The sequence below is a fragment of the Camelus dromedarius genome, chromosome X (genome assembly GCF_036321535.1).
Source record: "Camelus dromedarius isolate mCamDro1 chromosome X, mCamDro1.pat, whole genome shotgun sequence".
NCBI classification, from domain to species: Eukaryota; Metazoa; Chordata; class Mammalia; order Artiodactyla; family Camelidae; genus Camelus; species Camelus dromedarius.
Genome location: NC_087472.1, coordinates 100877894 through 100895746, shown reverse-complemented (window position 1 = coordinate 100895746; position 17853 = coordinate 100877894). Strand labels below are relative to the sequence as shown.

At 37.9% G+C, this 17853-nt stretch overlaps 1 protein-coding gene and 1 non-coding gene across 4 annotated transcripts in view; both read left to right on the top strand.

Annotated features, from left to right (window-relative positions):
- CDKL5 (cyclin dependent kinase like 5) overlaps positions 1 to 17853 on the top strand; it is a 162268-nt gene that overhangs the window by 79711 nt on the left and 64704 nt on the right. The gene's annotated exons all lie outside the window — the stretch shown is intronic.
- Positions 9207 to 9313, top strand: LOC116151132 (U6 spliceosomal RNA). Its single transcript, XR_004134908.1, has one exon. It is a non-coding gene; the product is annotated as a U6 spliceosomal RNA (small nuclear RNA).

Sequence of the window (17853 nt, the reverse complement as noted above, 5' to 3'; positions counted from 1 at the left end):
GGCTGCACTGACTTTCTTCCCTAGTCTTCGTTGGTACATCTTCATCTAAGCAAAATACACTAGAACAGATTTTTGGAAATGGAATTGTGGTGACTATGTTAGAGAAGGTTTTAGTATCGGCACTTTTAATTATATGTAGCAGGATAACAGATATACCTTCTACTTTCAGATGTGCAAAAAAAGTGTCTTTGTTTTTCTTTTAACCTGTCTACTCTTTATCAGAAGCTTCCTCCCACCCCACAGGGCACCGAGGGAAGAAGATGGGGACAACTTAAACATTAGACCTGCCATTCCACAACATCTTGCTCTGGCAGTTTCATTCAGAAAACTCATTCTCTTGGCTCAGTTGAAGAGTCTTTCAGATTTCCTTCTTGCAAACCCTTTCTTGAGGGATAATCACAATCATTTTCTAATGGGATGTGTGTTTCTGTGGGCACTGCAAAACCTCTGAAACCTTGCAGTCAAATTGGACACTGCCACCCTCACTTGCTATTTCACATTTTCACATATTGCTTGCTTGATGCTCTTTAAATTTTTATCTTAATTATAGATTCACATGCAATTGTAAGAAATAACAGATTGATTCCATATATCCTTCAACTAATTTCTCCCAATAGTAGCATCTTGCTTAGTTACAGCAGAATATCATAACCAGAAAACTGACATTGATATAATCCATGAACTTTATTCAGATTTCATGAATTTTGTGTGCACTTGTGTGTACATGTGTGTGTGTGTGTGCACGTGTGTGTGTGTAGTTTTATCACTTGTGTAGATTTGTATGACCACCAGTCAAGATACAGAACAGTTTTTTCACCAGGATCCCTTATGTTTATGGCCACAGCCACATCCCCCCCCACCTCCTATTTCCCTATCCCCTGGCAGCTGCTAACATGTTCATCTCTATAATTTTGTCATTTCAAGAGTGCTATTTAAGTGGAATGATATAGTATATGACCTTTTGAGATTGGCTTTTTTAACCCAGCATAACTCCCTTGAGACCCCAATAGTTTTTTTTTTTTTGTCCATAGAGTGGAGGTACCACGATTTATTCACCTGTTGAGAGGCCCTCAGGTTTGCAGTTTGGGGCTGTTACAAATAAAACAGCTATGAACATTCATGTACAGGTTTTTTTTTGTGATTATCAGTTTCCATTTTCCTGGGATAAATGCCCAAGAGTGTAATTGCTGAATTGTATGGTAAACGAGTGTATAGTTTTGTAAGAAACTGGCATACTCTTTTTTCCAGTGTTTTCTATTCCGTCAGCAATATATGAGTGATCTTGTTTCTCCACGTGCTCACCAGCATTTGATATTATCACTTTTTTATTTTAGCCATTTGAATAGGTATGTAGATGATCTTATTTTAGCTTAAATTTGCATTTCTCCAGTGGCTAATAATGTTGAACATCTTTTCATATGCTTATTTGGCATCTCTGTATACTCTGCAGCAAAATATCTGTTCATGTCTTTAGTTCATTTTCTAGTTGGACATTTGTTTTATTACTGTTGAGCTTAAGTTTTTTTTTATATATATGTATGTATATTGCAGGATCACAGATATACATATACACATATACATATATACACACATATATATATATGTGTATATATGTATATGTGTGTGTGTGTGTGTGTGTGTGTGTGTGTGTGTGTATGTGTGTGTGTATATATATATATATGTTCTGGATTAAAATCCTTTGTTAGATATGTTTGAAAATATTTTCTCCCAGCCTGTAGCTTGTCTTTTCGTTGCTTAATAGGGTCTTTCACAGAGCAGAATATTGTACTTTTGATAAGGTCATTTAATGATTTTTCCTTGTTTGGATTAGGTGGTAAGTCTGAGAACTCTTTGTCCAGTCCTTTTTCCTAAAGATTTTCTCCTTTGTTTGCTTTTAAAAGTTTTATAGATTTACAATTTGCTTTTAAGTCCATGATCCATTTTGAGTTAATTTTTGTATAAGTTGTGTGAAATTTAGGTTGAGGTTCTTTGTTTTTTGGCCTATGATGACCAGTTACTATAGCACCATTTGTTGAAAAGTCTCTTCTTCCTCCATTGAATTCCTTTTGCAGGCAAAAATCAGTTAGGCATATTTATGTGGCTCTGTTTCTGGGTTCTCTGATCTGTCCCATTGATCGATGTGTTTATCTTTCTGCTAGTATCACACTGTCTTGATTACTGATATGTAGCTCTGTAGCAAGCCTCAACATCAGCTATAGTGAGTCCTCCCACCTTATTCTGCTTTTTCAAAATTTCTTTAGCTATGGCAGGTCATGTGCCTTTCCATTTCAATTGTAGAATAAGCTGGTCTATATCTATATAAACACTTGCTGGGATTTTGATAGGAATTACTTTAAACTTATGTATCAATTTGGAGAGAATCAGCATCTTGTTGAGACTTCTAACACATGAGTACAATATCTTCCTCAATTTATTTACGTTCTCTTCAATTTTTTTCATTAACATTTTATAATTTTCAGGATACAGATCCTATAGATATTTTGTTAGGTTTATATCTCATTTCCTTGCAGCAGTTGTACATGGTATTTTGCTTCTGATTTCTGTCTCCACATTTTTGTGGTTTATATATAGAAATGTGATTGATTTGTGTGTATGTGTGTTAATCTGGTATCCTTACAATCTTGCTAAACTCACTAGTTCTCAGGGTTTTTTGGCAGATTCCTTGGGATTTTCTATGTAGACAATCATGTCATCTGTGTCTATTTTATCCCTTTGTTTACAATCTGTATGTTTCTTATTTCTTTTTCTTGGCTTGTTACTCTGGTTGGTACTTCCTATACTGTGTTAGGTAACAGTGATTAGAGCAGACGTTCTTGTCTTGTTCACGATCTTTGGGGAAAAGCATTCAGTCTTTCACCATTAAATATGATGTTAGCTGTAGGGTGGATCATACTTATCAGGTTGAGGAAATTACCTTCTATTCTAAGTTTGCTAGGGAGTTTTTTAAAAATTATTATATATATCATGAATGCGTGTTGGATTTTGTCACATTCTTCTGTTGCATGATTTTCTTTATCCTGTTGATATGGTTTTCAAATGTTGAATCAGCCTTGCATATCTGGAATAAATCCAACTTGGTCATGGTGTATAGTTCTATTTATACATCGTTGGATTTGATTTGCTAATATTTTGAGGATTTTTGTGTTTGAGTTCTTGAGCAATATCAGTCTACAGTTTAACTTTTTGGACTTTGTCAGGTTTTAATATCAACATATTAGTAGCTTCATAAAACGAGTGGGCATGTGTTCCCTTCTCTTCTAATTTCTGGAAGAGATTGTGTAAAACTGATGCTAATTCATCTTTCAGTGTTCAGTAGAATTCTCCAGTGAACCCATCAGAGCTTGAAGATTTCTTTTATTGGAAACTTTAAAATTACAAATTCAGTGTACTTAATAATTATCTGACTTTTGTTTATTTCATATTGGTAAAGTTTTGGTAGCTTGTGGTTTTCAAGGAACTGGCTCATTTCTTCTGAGTTGTCAAATTTATGAGTGTGAAGTTTGTGGTGTTTTCTTACTGTCCTTTTAATGGTTATAGGATTGTAGGTATGTCCCATGTTTTGTTCCTGATATTGATGATTTTTGTCTTCTCTCTTTTAAAAAATCTTTATCAGTCTTGCTAGAGATTTATCAAACTTATCAATCTTTTTATAGAAATAGCTTTTGCTTCATTGATTTTTCTCAGTTGTTTTTCTGTTTGAAATTTCATTGATTTCTCCTTTCATCTTTATTATTTCCTTCTTTCTTGCTTTGGGTTTATATTCTTTTTATAGTGTTGAGTTAAATTGTTGATTTGAGACTTCTTTTCTAATATATGCATTTATTGCTATAAATTTCTCTCTTACTATTGCCTTAGCTGCATACCACACATTTTGGTATAATATATTTTCATTAAGTGATATGAAATTAAAATTTCCTTTGAGACTTCCTCTTTTGTATGATGGCTGCTTTGAAACCTTTATCAGATAATTCTGATGTCTCTGTGTTAGCATCTCTGGATAGTCTTTTCTCATTCGTTTTGAGGTTTTCCAGGTTCTTAGCATGACAAGTAATTTTCTATTGAAACCTGGACATTTTGGATATTATGTCATTAGACTCTGGATCTTATTTAATTTTCTGTCTTATCTGGCCTCCTTTGATACTCCTGGCAAGGGAAGGGGGCTCCAGATAGGGATGGTAGTTCAGTTTTCTCTGTCCACCTCCATTGACACCTACTGGAGAGGGGCAGCTTGTTACTGGTGTGAGTGAAAGTTCAGCTTCCCACTGGGCCTCTGTTGACCACCCTGGCTGGGAGGGGCAGGAGTGCCTTGTTACTGCTTCCCACGTGGCCTCCACTGACACTACCCTGACAGGGGCTTGGGCCTGCCTACTTCGCATTCTGCCTCTGCTGGTATGAATGGAGCCATAATTTTCACTGTTCCATTTGACTGGAGTAGAGTGGTTATTGTCTAAAACTTTTCCATCTTGCTATGCTGCTCCTTTTCTGGTCCTTTAGTTCGAGAGAGAGCAGGCTTTGATTTGTGCCATGGGCATTTTGGGGTTACTTTAAAATCCTTGTCCAGTAAGTCCAATATCTATTTCATCTCAGTGTTGATGTCTCGTCTTCTCGTTCAGATTGTGACTTTCAAGGTCCTTGGTATGAAGAGTGATTTTTTTATTCTATCCTGGTCATTTTGGTTGTTACGAGACTTTGGATCTTTTTGATCTTTTTTGTTGAGCAGGCAGCCTCCCTGTTGTGGGATAGTGTGATGGTTGGATGGGGGTGTCTGTTCAGTTTCCTGCTGGCCTCTCCTGATACCACCTTTGCAGAAGTGTTGCTCTTACTCCCACTGCCTTCTTACAGATGGATTGGGTGGATATTCAGCTCCTCACTTGGCCCTGCTAATACCTTCCCAGCAAGAGTGGACCACTGATTCACACGGCCTTGTTGTGTCTGCTTCATCCTGCAGACACTACCCTGGCAGGGGCGCTAGAGTACTGTTACCTGCTTCTGCCTGGGGGAAGACAGAAGATCAGCTCAGGACTGGACCTGCCAATACCGCAAGAGGGTACTGGAGCGCTGCCTGCTTCTGCCAGGCAGGGATGGAAGATGAGGTCCCTGCTTCCTAGGGGGGCGGTGTGTGTATGTGTGCGTGTGTGTGTAAGAGTGTCTACTTGCTTAGCCTCACTGAAACCTCAGTTGGGGTGATGGTGCAGTTTTTCCATTTCGGTTTGCCTGAGTAGGGTGAGTTACCCATAATATTTTCTGCTGTTAGCCCATCCTTTTCCTGGTCTTTTGGTGGTGGGGTACAGGCTTTTCTTGGCACTTTTTATATTTGCCTCTTGTCGGTTCCAGGTCAGTGTCTTCTGTGACACCCTATCGGGGATACGTGGGAGATGATGAGGAAACCCGGGGAACTCACTGCCATAGTATGCCTCAGGTCCTGAAGTCTCTGGGCACTCATCCTCCTTTCCACCCTCTCTTCCCATCTTTGTTTGTGCATTAGGTACAAGAGTTTTTAGTTTTAAGAGGAAGCACTTGGGCGAAATGGGGCTACTCCATCTTTACCCAAACTAGAGGTTTCCACGTGTGTGTGAAAATTCTCTAAACACCCATTTATATGATAATAACATCGGTTCATTCTTCAAATATACCATGTGTCGAGCACTGTGATTGAGACTTGGTCCTTACCTTCAGAGACCTCACAGTTTTATAGAGTTCAAAGATTTGTGAAATAGATTTTAATTTGCCCCATGGCACTCAGGTAGAAAACACAATTCTTTATTTTAGAAAAAAACTAAATCTAGCTCCATACCACCTGGCTTGTTGATATTACTGGCACACCTTTGCCCCCCATGGTCTGATACAAGCCTCCTTTGGTCTATGACATATCAGGCAGAGGTGTATCCTTAGTGCCTTGTGGTTGCCATGGTTACCATTGCTTGTTTCTTGGGTTACCATTAAACTTTTTGCCAGGAGCTGCCCTCCAGTGGGCATTGTTTCCCTGGACCTAGGTTTCCAGGCTGTGGTGCTCAGTGATCAGACTGGAGGGATCTCTCCAAGCACCACCACTGTCCAAAGTCCTGGACACCCCTCTGCCTCATACAGAAGATGCAGCCCTGTAATCCTCCCAGTCCTAGAGGAACGTCATCTCTCTTTGACATTAGCCCATTGGACGGGAAGTTCGGCTCTACTGTAAGTCTGGGCTTTATATAGTAAGACCTGTTAGTTTTCCCTAGGGGCAGGAGAAGCCCCTCAGGGACAAACCCCATGTTCTCTGCTTTCCCTTGGAAACTTACTTTAGTGATTTGGGAATGCCCAGAAGTAGAGCATTTGGAACTTGATGATAATAATAATGATAATAACATTTAGCTCATGTGCTGTTCTGAGCATTTTCCCTGTATCTTCTCATTTAATCCTAATAGCAACCTTAGGAATAAGTGATATTATTAGACCTAATTTTCAAAAAAGGAAATTGAGGCACCAAGATGTTAGGTAACTTGCTTAAGGTCACTTAGCTAGTAGGTGGTAGAGCCAGGATTAAAAAATCTAGGCAGCGTGGCTCTGGATCTGAAGTTCTTACCTTCTGGATGCGCAACAGCCTTTGACTTTCACTTTGCTTTTTATTATTTGTTTGAAATCAAGATTGTGTCTGAAAGGAGTGCTTCCCGGCTTCTGGAAGGTATCACATAATTAAATGTAATTAAAGAATGTTTCTAATTAGAAACACTTACTGTTTTCTTTCTTATGAAACCATATAGGTAGATCTGGCAGCAGAAGTATGAAAAACAACTTAACCAGTACATATCTTGTATTTTAAACTGTTCGTAGTATAGTCCTCTTAGAATCAGATTTTTTTTATTTGTTTCTGAAAGTAGGCAATAATGATTTTGTTAGAAATTTCTGCCTTTTTGTTTGGTTGTTTAGGACTCATGAGAAAATTTAACCAGTTTTTTTTATACAATTCTGATATTTCCTATTGCTTTGGGTTCCTTTTTGTTCAAATACAGGTAGTAGAATAATTAGAAGGATGTGATTCAAAAGTCATTGTATAGGTATTATCCATGCCATTAGATTTCAATTCTGCTTGAGGGGCTTATTGTAAAGCAGTTCTAATGTAGTCAAGTTCCTTTGTTCAGAAAAGATTCGTGCTGCCCTTTCACTTGATTTTTCAGTGAAAGTGTGTAAATGTTTCCATTTATTTGAAGTGTGGAATCAAGTTCATTTACAGACATATTCTGTGTACTTGATAATATAATCTAACAGTTTATTCTATTCCTTACAAACACAGAGTGCTGAATATAAAATTTCTGCCATGTTTTGTTAGAAAATAATATATAATTTCTCTTAAAGTCATCCATTAATTTGCATTTTTCCATACCATTGGTTCCTAAACTTTTACAGGCACTTTCCCCACTATGTGATTTATGTGAAGCAGGTATCTTTTTCAAATTCATTTTGATTTATCACCTCTGCCATTTAAATACATTCTTTATTGATACAGAAAGATTCTTTGTTAGTTCTGGCTCAAGAGAAACCACTGGAGTGAGCTTTGAAACTTCAGATTAATTCATTAAGCAGACATTTGCTAAAACACCTGCTGTAGGGGGTCTTGCTAGATGTTTGGAATAAAGAACAAGAAGGATGTGATTAGTGATTGCAGAGAGCTGGCGTTCTGGGAGGAAAGGCTCATGATGGCATAGTCATTAGGATGTGGTCTCTGCCCTTGAGGAGTTCAGGGACCATCAAAGAAGGAAGATGTCAAAAAACAAGTCATTCATTTTAAAATTCGGACGATTGGTCCTTTTAACAAAAATAATATTTCAGTCTTTATTTGGGTGTTTTTAGTTAACATTTACGTGTCTCATTTCTATGTCCTCTGTATCCATTGCCTCATTTCCTCTTGATCTCTGTAAGATCCTTAAGAGGTATTTAGAGCTACTAAACTGCTCATCCAGCCCACCCTTTTGGAGAACCTTTCTCTGCTCATTGGGGCGGGAGTTATGTGATGTGCCTACGCTCACAGGTCAGGTATCGGTCCCAGGTAGGCAGTGAGGCCTAATTGCAAACCACAGATTCCAGTGCACTTGTGGTAAGAGTTAGTTTGGTTGGAGGTGTAGATAGGGTCCTAAGGACCACAAAAGAGGAGAACATAAAACAAACTGAGGGATCCTGCAGTGCCTCAAAACCTGAAGGAGGATTTTGAAGGAGGAAAAAAAGAATTAACTAGAAGTAGCAGAGTTGGCTTCTTGTCATTTAAGTAACAGCAAAGCAATGCTCTGTTGAACTGACCTGTTTTGCTTTCTTTATAACGGTTACCATCATCTTCTTGTCTGTTTTTTGTTTTCTTATTGTATATCTCTTCCCTCCAGAATGTAACTGCCATAAGAACAGGGGCCCATTTATCTTGTTTCCTTGTATCCCCACTGCTTAGCACAGTGCCTGTCACCTAGTAGGAGCTTCAGAAATGTTTGTTGATTGAACAAATGAATGAACGGAGAAAGGATGAATGCTGGAGGCAGAGTGTGAACATATAAAAGCCAATATGTGTGAAGTCTCAGTTGAGAAACTGCAAATAATTAGGTGTGACAGGAGGAAGAGTGCTTTTTCTTAAAAGTTAGGAGATGAAGCATGGAATTAAAACTTTATCCCGGAAGCCTTGGAAAGCTTCCAGGCTGCATGATATGTGATACGTGTTTCTTTTCCTGAATTCAGTGATTGACAAGCAGAGTACGTTTGAAATATCTATTAGGTGCAAAACTGATGACCTCACTTGGGAGACTATTACTAGAAGAAGATTTCAACTAGAAAGCTTTGGTGATACTCTTGACGTCAAGCAGCCAGACGACAGACGATGGAATTTTGTCAGGTTTATAGTGTTCCTTGGCTAATTCTCTTGAAATATTGAACCGCTTGGGATTTACATTCTATGGTTGTTTCAAAGGCATGGCCACTTTGGGGATTTTCTTCTTCCTCCTCCTCTTCCTTTTCTTTTTTGCTTTAGTGCTCAAGTAGCATAGCAGAGGTCGGTTGTCTAGCTTCTTTATGTGATGGCGGTAAACAGTTCCTCTTCCATGACTGTGTAACAATATGGTACAGTTCACTTCAGTGGGCATTTTATTATGTGCCTACCACATGCAAGACAAAGTGCTGGGTACTTGGATATAAAAATAAGCCTGACTTTCAGCTCTTTCAAAAATATTACAGTGCTTGCTTCGGCAGCACATATATTAAAATTGGAATGACACAGAGAAGATTAGCATGGCCCCTGCACAAGGATGACATACAAATTCGTGAAGCGTTCTATATTTAAAAATATATATATACATTGCAGGTTGCCGATTTATGCTTGATACTCATCTCTTTCCATGGTAAGAGAAGGTGAATCTGGCGTTTCATAGTTTTCCCCACAATGCATACATAAGATAGAACAAGTTTTCACTAAATTAACTGACACTTTGAAAATAAGTTTTTAAGAAAAGAAAGATTGTTACTACCTATATTGAAGGTACTTTTCAATTTTCTTCATGGGTATGGTATGGCAAAAAGCTATGACTTAGAACTTTTCCCACATTTTGGTTGTACCATTTTGTTTCCTTATCTGCCTTTGTGTGAACAGATCTGTCAGAAATCATATCACGGGGTCCCTAAAGGTAATCCAGTTCAGTTGTTCGAATAGAGAGCTAAGTTTCTCTTGCTGTACCTATCCATCTTCCACATCTTGGCTGTGCTGTAGTGACCCTGCACCTGAGCACCTTATGTCTTAGTAGCGTATAGATTTTATACAGAACATAATTTCTGCTGCTTTTGAACTTTGGTGTTTCCTCAAGTGTGTTTCTGTCCTAAAACCCTAGCTTATTTTTCATGAATTGGAAAAAACTGAACCTTGGTGATATTAGGGCTCAAGGTAGGCCACCCCAAAATATGTCACAATGGCATATTGATTATTTTGAATTGAAATTGCTTGAGAAATAGCTGATGCAAGAAGGAAAATCTGACCCATCTCTGTCCGCCTAAAAGCAGGGAATAAATCTCCCACGTGAAAGGTGCACCTTGGACATCTAGAGGTAGAGGGACACCCTTATCATCAGAGACGGGGAATTCAAATCTGAGGAGCCTCTATACACAACCTGGTTACTGCTTTAATTTACTGTCCCAAGCCCAAACTGTGTTTAAATTCTTCACTAATTGAGCACCCAGAACCTAAGTTTCTTTGTCCTGTCACTTCCTCGCAAATTTATTCTTTCTTTGTCTAAAAAGTATAAAAGCTGCTTACTTTGGCCACTTGTTAGGTCTCATTTCTAGGAGACCTCCATGCACATGTATTTCCCCCTCCCAAACAGTGTGTTAGCTTTTTTTTTAAAAAAAGGTTTTAGTACTCTCATTTTCTTACTTTATAAGAAATTGTAAAATTAGGGCAAAATATTTGCCAAAAATTTTATATAAACAGATGCATAATTTATCAGTGTACTGTTAAAAGCAAAATAGAATCAGACATTCTTAAAAAGTGATTTAATAACCATTTTAACTATACTGTCTCTAACTTCAGCAAAAGGTGTGTCTATAGTCATGGGTCTGGGGTTTGTTAGGGTTCCCAGGAAGCAATGAGCATCTTGAGCCTCTGCAGTAGCAATTGTTGTTGCTACAACAATCTGCTGTAGTTAGCTTTCTGTACATTGTTTACCCACTAATGTCTGCAGAACTTAAGTGTGCTGACTTTAAGGTATCTACATAATTTATTGGAAAAATTGGTCATGAGAAAGTTAGGCACAGCTAGTTCTTCTCTCAGTAAAGGTATCTTTACCAAGCTGTCTGTCTATAACTAGTTCAGCAGAAAACAGTTTTTGTCTTCATTTGGACCATGTGTTTTTTATGTCAATCATCAGTCCATTTTAATATTAAACCTTTCTTTGTTTTTTCTTCTGTCATTATACCTGAATGTTTACATATTTAACAGGAGTGATCTTTCTGGAATACCTGGTGATGTATCTTTGGTTAATAAATTGGTTTTTCTGTCCTGATCTTTTCTTCTATCATGGTTCCAAGTACAAGAGTAGGGTGAATGCTTTGTAGGGGAAATTCCTTTGAGACTTAAAGGAGAGATGAAAGACAGCCCTTCTAGGTGCCAGAGGAATGTGGACAGAAGATGCAGAGTTAGGGCAGGCAAGTGTTGACATTCTCTTCCCCGCCTCCCCGTTCCTCCCACCACCTCTGGAGACTGAAATTCTGTGTTTAGGGGGATGGTAGGTAGGTTGAGGGTAAAGCCAAACGTGAAAGAAGCTTGTGGCCGATTCCCCTCTTGGAACTCAGGGTGGAAACTGCCTTGCAAGATTGCCTCGTCACAATGGAAGCAGCAACAGCAGAGTTAAATGGCATGATGTGACTAGGTGGAGAGAGGATGCCTGGGCCTCCTTCAGCTTAAGAGTGTCTTCTAAGGAATCCCAAAGTTATTATGCACCCCAGGTAGCTAGAATAAGAGCCAGTGAACCTGTCAATGGAGATGCTGTGTTGAAGGGCAAGCTGATATCAACACTATAGTTGTTGGCCAGGTAGCAGGTGTAAATGAGATTATGCAGTCTAGATGTCTTCAGCAATTAAAGCTGAGAAGGAGCCAAACAACCAGGCCAGACCCCTGGGCTCTAAGCCAAGAGTGAGTATTTGAGTCCACAGCCCACACAGGATCCAACAGTAACATCAGGTCAGTGTCCGGGGTTCAGGCCTATAAGGAATGTTCTCTTGGAGACCAGAGAGCCCCAGGGGACAACACAAGGGCCTGTGCATGTTTATCTGCGAGCCCTTCATTCCCTTACCACAGTGAAGTTGCATAACCCCACTCACATCCATATACCCAGCTGCCATCTTGGTAGAAGCAGGGAGAAAATCTGAAGGGAAAAACTGATCCTATACCTGAAAGAGGCTATAAACCAGAAAGGACTTAGCTACTATAGAATGCAAGTTAAAGTCAAGGTCAGAGCTTGAAAAGCAAGTTTAAATCAGTTATAGAAAATTAAAGAGCACATCTTAGGTTTAGTCTTTGAGGATATATTGCCAATATTTAAATTTAAACTTTTTCCGCTATTGAGCAGCTTAAGTCCAGTGATTGTCTGATTGAGGTTGTAGATTGTGCTTGCATTTGGCATGCCTAATTAAAGCTGTATCTCAATTACTTGATCACTAGAAGTAGAGTTTTCATTTTCTCATTATCTACTCATTGTTATAAAATGAAGGCAAATGAAATAAAATTGTAACATAATTGCACGATAACTATAGTATGAACATGATGGTTAATATTACTAAACTGAAATGTTGTCTGGCAGGCTTCATTACCATGTGCTCTGAAATTTCCATTCATTTGCTGATAATAACAAGTCTGAGTCTGGTGTAGACAAGGTGGTTTGAGAGCCTCTGTATGTAATGTCTGAAAGTGTGTGCTGTATGAAATCAAGTGTGTCTCGAATTTTGTATGATCTGTAAATACCGAGCTAAATTGTTTTGAAAGTTCACCTATCTCTCCCTTTCTATTAAAGAAAGTTGCTATTTGCTCTGCCAGAGGGGTTAGTGAAAATTATTCTTTGGATGCCTCATTTTTCATCTTGATTACTACATTTTATTTTTTGAACATTTTATAAATTACCTAATCTATCATATTAACATAGGGTGGTAAATTTATGTTAGTCTGTAACTATGAGGTGAATTATTTTTAAATGATTCGCTTAAAATCAGCTCTATTGAGGTATAATTTACATACAAAGAATGTACCTTCTTATAATACAGTGAGGTAGTCGTTTTAATTGTACAATTCAGTGAACTAGTTTCCTTAGTTCATCATGGTTGCATCCTTTGAGATTATCAGCCAGTGTCCTTTCAGGTTGGTATTGATCCACTAACAGTTATACTGGACCATATTAGAAGTACTTTCTAGGCATTTGAGTTTGTTTGCATCTATCAGCTAAGTGGTTCTAGACATTTATGTTTTTATTCTTTTATTTGTGGCACTCAGATGTCAGTCATCTAGGTGGCTCCGAGTATCACAGCCTTACTGGCTCCGTATACTTGTAATGTTCAAGTAAAAGTAGTTCAGGACTTTACTGTGGGAATTCCAGTGGCCTCCTTAAGAATGTAAAAGAGAGCTTCTCCCTTTGATTTTCTCTTCCCATCAAACTCATTTTCTTATATCTCATCTCGGCGAGGAGGGCTCTTCCATTCTTTCTGTTCCTCATTGGCCCAAGCTTTACCTCTTTTCCTTCATTTTCCCAAAGCTCCACTAATACAAAATGACTGGAAGTCTGTAGCACATTTGCACTGAGGATTTGAGGACCACATTACTATACAGCACTGTAACTTGTATTAGCCAGTTCCCGGGTCTGTGACAATTTCCTTCACTGGGAATGTCTCACACCACACAAATGTTAGTTATTAGTAAATATGTGACACCTCTGTTTCCATATTATGTTTTGCCAGGCTAGAGGAAATCTATTTTGTCACAAAATGGAATAGAGGTGATGGTAAAGGATAATAATCCTTATTTTATTGTTTCAGGTGGAGAAATGAATCAATAAATGATAATTTTTAATTTAGTAAGCCTTCTGATATAACTTGATAAATATTCACAACCTAGTAACTGCAACCATTTTATAGTAATGCTGTGAAAGAATTTTTTAACAAAAAGAAAGCAATATTGGTTTTGCAGTGCCTTTTTGAGATCTGCAAGAGGCCAGAGTAGCCAAATAGCAAAAGAAGTTTTTAATCAAGACAGTATAATTCCTTCTGAAGTCTAAGAGCTTACTCAGATTCATGCCTACTGAAGGAGTTCTGGAGAGGGCCAGATGAAGTTTTCAAGGATGTTATGTTCTTTTATTATCTTCACTTTTTTAAACTTTCTGAAGAAACAAGGAAACGGATCTGTCTTAATATTTCTCCCACTGTCCTTGAAAAAAACGTAAATGTGTATATTTGTATTCTGTGGGGTTTTTTGTCTTGTTTTGTTTTAGTTCCTTGTATACCAAGGAATGTCTTTTATTATTTTTAAAATTGTGGTAGGAAATAGTGTTTCTCTGTGAAACTGTAGTGGAGTTAGTAAATGATGTCCAAATAGAGGGATGGCCCGGGCTGGCAGGATGTACGTTTTGAATTGGTGATGCAGTGCAGTGAGACATTTGCAGGGGCACTTTCTCTCTTGCTCAGCATACTTTTACACCAGTCACATGTTTACTTCTTACCTCCACACTTGCAGTCCAGTGGTGGAATCAGATAAATATGTCAAGGTGTCACTTTAACGCAAGTTATGAAGGAGAGGTGTCTGCTCAGAGAGCATCTGGGGCTTCATACCTAGTCTTGGGGCTATGGAAAGGCTTTCCTGAGGGAGTGAGGACTGAGCTAAGGCCTGAGAGGTAGTATAGGTTTGACTGGGGCAAGGGAGGGCCAAGCTTTTAGGAGCAAAGGGGACAGGCCCCATAGCAGGAGAGATGGTGAGGACTGGCAGGGGCTCAACAAGCAAGGGAGACCTAAGGAGAGGAGGTTGAGAGCATCCGACTGGTCTCGGGACAGGCCTTGCAGGCCATGTGAAGGGGCTTTGACATAGTCCTTAGGGCAGGAGAGTTTGGGGAGAATTTTGAGGGGAAGTGATAGGGCAGTGAAATCAGATTTTTGTTTCTAAATGAAGAGCCTGGGTGTTGAGTGGCAGACATATTAGAAGGGTTAGGAGGCTAGGCAGTACTGCAGGTGGAAAAGCCAAGGTCTCCAACTAGGATGGGAGTGTTCAGGTAGAGAAGAACAGTGGACCAATTTGGAAAAGGTTTAGGAGGCAGAAATCAGCAGCATTTGGGATTGCAGACAAGGGAGATGTCGAGTGATCCTAAACTTCTGGCTAGGGTTCATGGAGATTTGGGGCAGGAGACAGGACCAGAGTCAGAGGGGAAGATGAAGGAATGGTTCAGCATTCTATCTAAATATTTTACTTCCATTTACTCTCGTTTTATATCTCAATAAAGATTTATGAAGGGCAGATCTAGCCCAAGGGTAGGTAGAAGGAATTTGATGTTTAATTGGAAACAAATGAGAAAATAGATTTTGTTATGTAGGAATTTTATTACTGACTTGGCTTGAAGGCAGTTGTTTTCTGTAAGACTTTTTGTAAGATCTCACTTTCCACATCTTCCTTTCTTGGCTGCATGCTCTCTCTTGTTCTTGATAGTGTATTAATATTTTCATACGACTATCCTCTTTTTAAAGGCTGAACATGAAGTAAATTCTTTGTGAGTTTTCCTTGTAATGCTTTTTAAAATGTAGGCGTTTTTAATAAAAGAGTAATATTTTAATATATCTTTTGGTATATTTCACTATATAATGTTCTAATTGAGCCATATTACAGAAGTTATAAAAGTAATCATTGTTTTATGAAAATGAGATGAATGTAGATAGTGCCATGATTAATAGCTTTGATGATTTTTAAAGAATTAATCTTTTAATCACCCCATTTTCAACTAAAACTTCTTTTCACAGTGTATTAGTCTTTTCCAAAGCTTTACCCAATCTCCAACAAGTGATCAGTCTCTCTTTTAAGAGGGAGTGTTTATAGTGGAATACCACAGAACACTTAAAATGAATAAACTAGAACAGGGCTTCTCAACATTAGCACTTTTGACGTTTGGGGCCAGGTAATTCTTTGTGGTGGAGGCTGTCCTGGGCACTGAAGGAATTTCATCAGCATCCCTGCCCTCTACCCATTAGATGCTACTAGCCCCCCACCCCATTGTGACAACCGAAAGTGTCTCCAGACATTGCCAGATGTCCCCTGGAGGGCACAGTTGTCCTCAGTTGACTAGATTTATGTTTAAATCTCAGATATACAATGTTGTGCTAAGGAAAAAAAAAAGTTATTGCAAAAATATATGTGCAATAACATGCCAGTTACATGGTTTTTAATGTACAAAACAGTAAATTTGTTTATGGGTAAATTCATTGGTAGTAATAAAAATGTGCATGGGATTGGTACATACCAACTTCAGGACAGAAGTTACATTGAGGGAGAGAAGGAATGGAAATGCACTAAAGTATGGTTGTGACATTTCACATTTCAGAAAAAGAAAGATCAGCAGCAAATAAACCAATATGTTATAAACTTAAATCTCAAAGGGGTGTATGTTTTTTCCTTCTCAGTCTATTTTAAATTTCTGTGGTGTTCGTTGTATTTTTAAACTTTTGTCATAAATTTTTACTTACTGTCCTGCATTATTACACACCAGGTGTAAGCTTCTGTACATATGAGATGCTTCATTTACTCACTCATGTCAAACCTAGGATGTCACACGTAAAACCTCACATAAAGCAGAGGCCCGATAGACAGTTCTTAGCCGACTGACTGAAATGTTCTCCTTCTTTGCTATAGCTTGTTTCTTTTCTGATTAAGTCTGAAGTACTTAAATTTAGTAGTTAATCTAACTTTTAGTGTTAAATTTAGTAGTTAATCTAACTTTTAGTTTAATCTAACTAAATCAATTAATTTAGTTAGTTAATCTAACATAGTTACCATAATCTAACTATGGTACTTTACAAGTAATAGATAATGCAAGTCAAGGAAAGACCTCTAAGGGATTTCTTGGAAAATAGTCTAGTTTTTATTGTTGCATATCCTGGATAACATTTTGCATTTCTCTGGTACTTGGGAAACATATGTTAGCTCCATTGTATCTACCTGCCATGGAATGTATCCTATGCTTGAATTTACTCCCATTTTATCATTTTACTCATGATGTAAAAATAAGTAAGATAATTTGTCTAAGTTGTTGTATAAGGTTTCTGTGAAATAAAAGTCAGAATATAGATACAGATGGAAATAAAATATTTGCACATACTTTTAGGTGTATAAATATTAGACATTATTAGAAAACTGTTGGAAAATTTTTGTTGGTGCTAACATGTGTTTTTGAGAAAATGAAGACGAGAAATAATGGTGCCTCGCCAGGCGGATGTGTGTATGTGTTTCAGAGTATATCCTTTTCAATAACAGAACTTACATATATGGCTTGCAAAGGTGTATAGCATGGCCAGTGATAAGAAATGGCCTCCAGAATCAGTCTTCCTGGGTTTAAACTTTTAGCCCTAATATTCTTAGCTGTATTACCTTGGGGCAAATTATGGAACCTCATTAAAAGTCAGTACATCCTCATCTGTAAAATGAACATGATGATAAGCTCCTCTTCTTATCATACTGATTTGAGGATTAAAGGAGATAATACATGGGAAGCACTTAGCCCAGAGCCTGGCACAAAAGCACTTAAAAATAATAACCTAAAATAAGGCTTACTTTTTCAGTTACCATGTCTGTCTATAATGTGATAATATTTATGTTTATAGGGTTTTGCTCTTGCTGAAGGAGCACGTCAGTGTTTGAAAGCACTTAAATGGTGGGGTATTTGCACACAAAATGCAGATTGAAATATTTTAAAATACTTCAGTTGTCGAGCTGTATTCCTTGCTATCTAGATGAATAAATAAAGAATTTCTCCCGAGGAAGGGCTTCCTCAGAGAGTAACTGGAGAATGAATTGTAGAATGTAACCTGTAGAATGGTTTAATCCATGAATAGCAGAGTAAAATAAAATCAGTATTTTTTTCTGCTCTGTTTCATAATACATGTTGGATATTTTAAATCATAGAGCAAAACATTAAAAACAATGACTCTTGCTACTTCCTTATACAGTGTATGATCGGTTTAGAGAATTCACTGTTCCAGAGCATAGTTAAATCAGGTTATGTAACTGCATTTTGAATAACTTAGTAAATTTTATGATTGTTAATACTAATCACTTGCTTTGCCAGCATCTTAAGAAGGAACAATTGATTCTGGAAATAA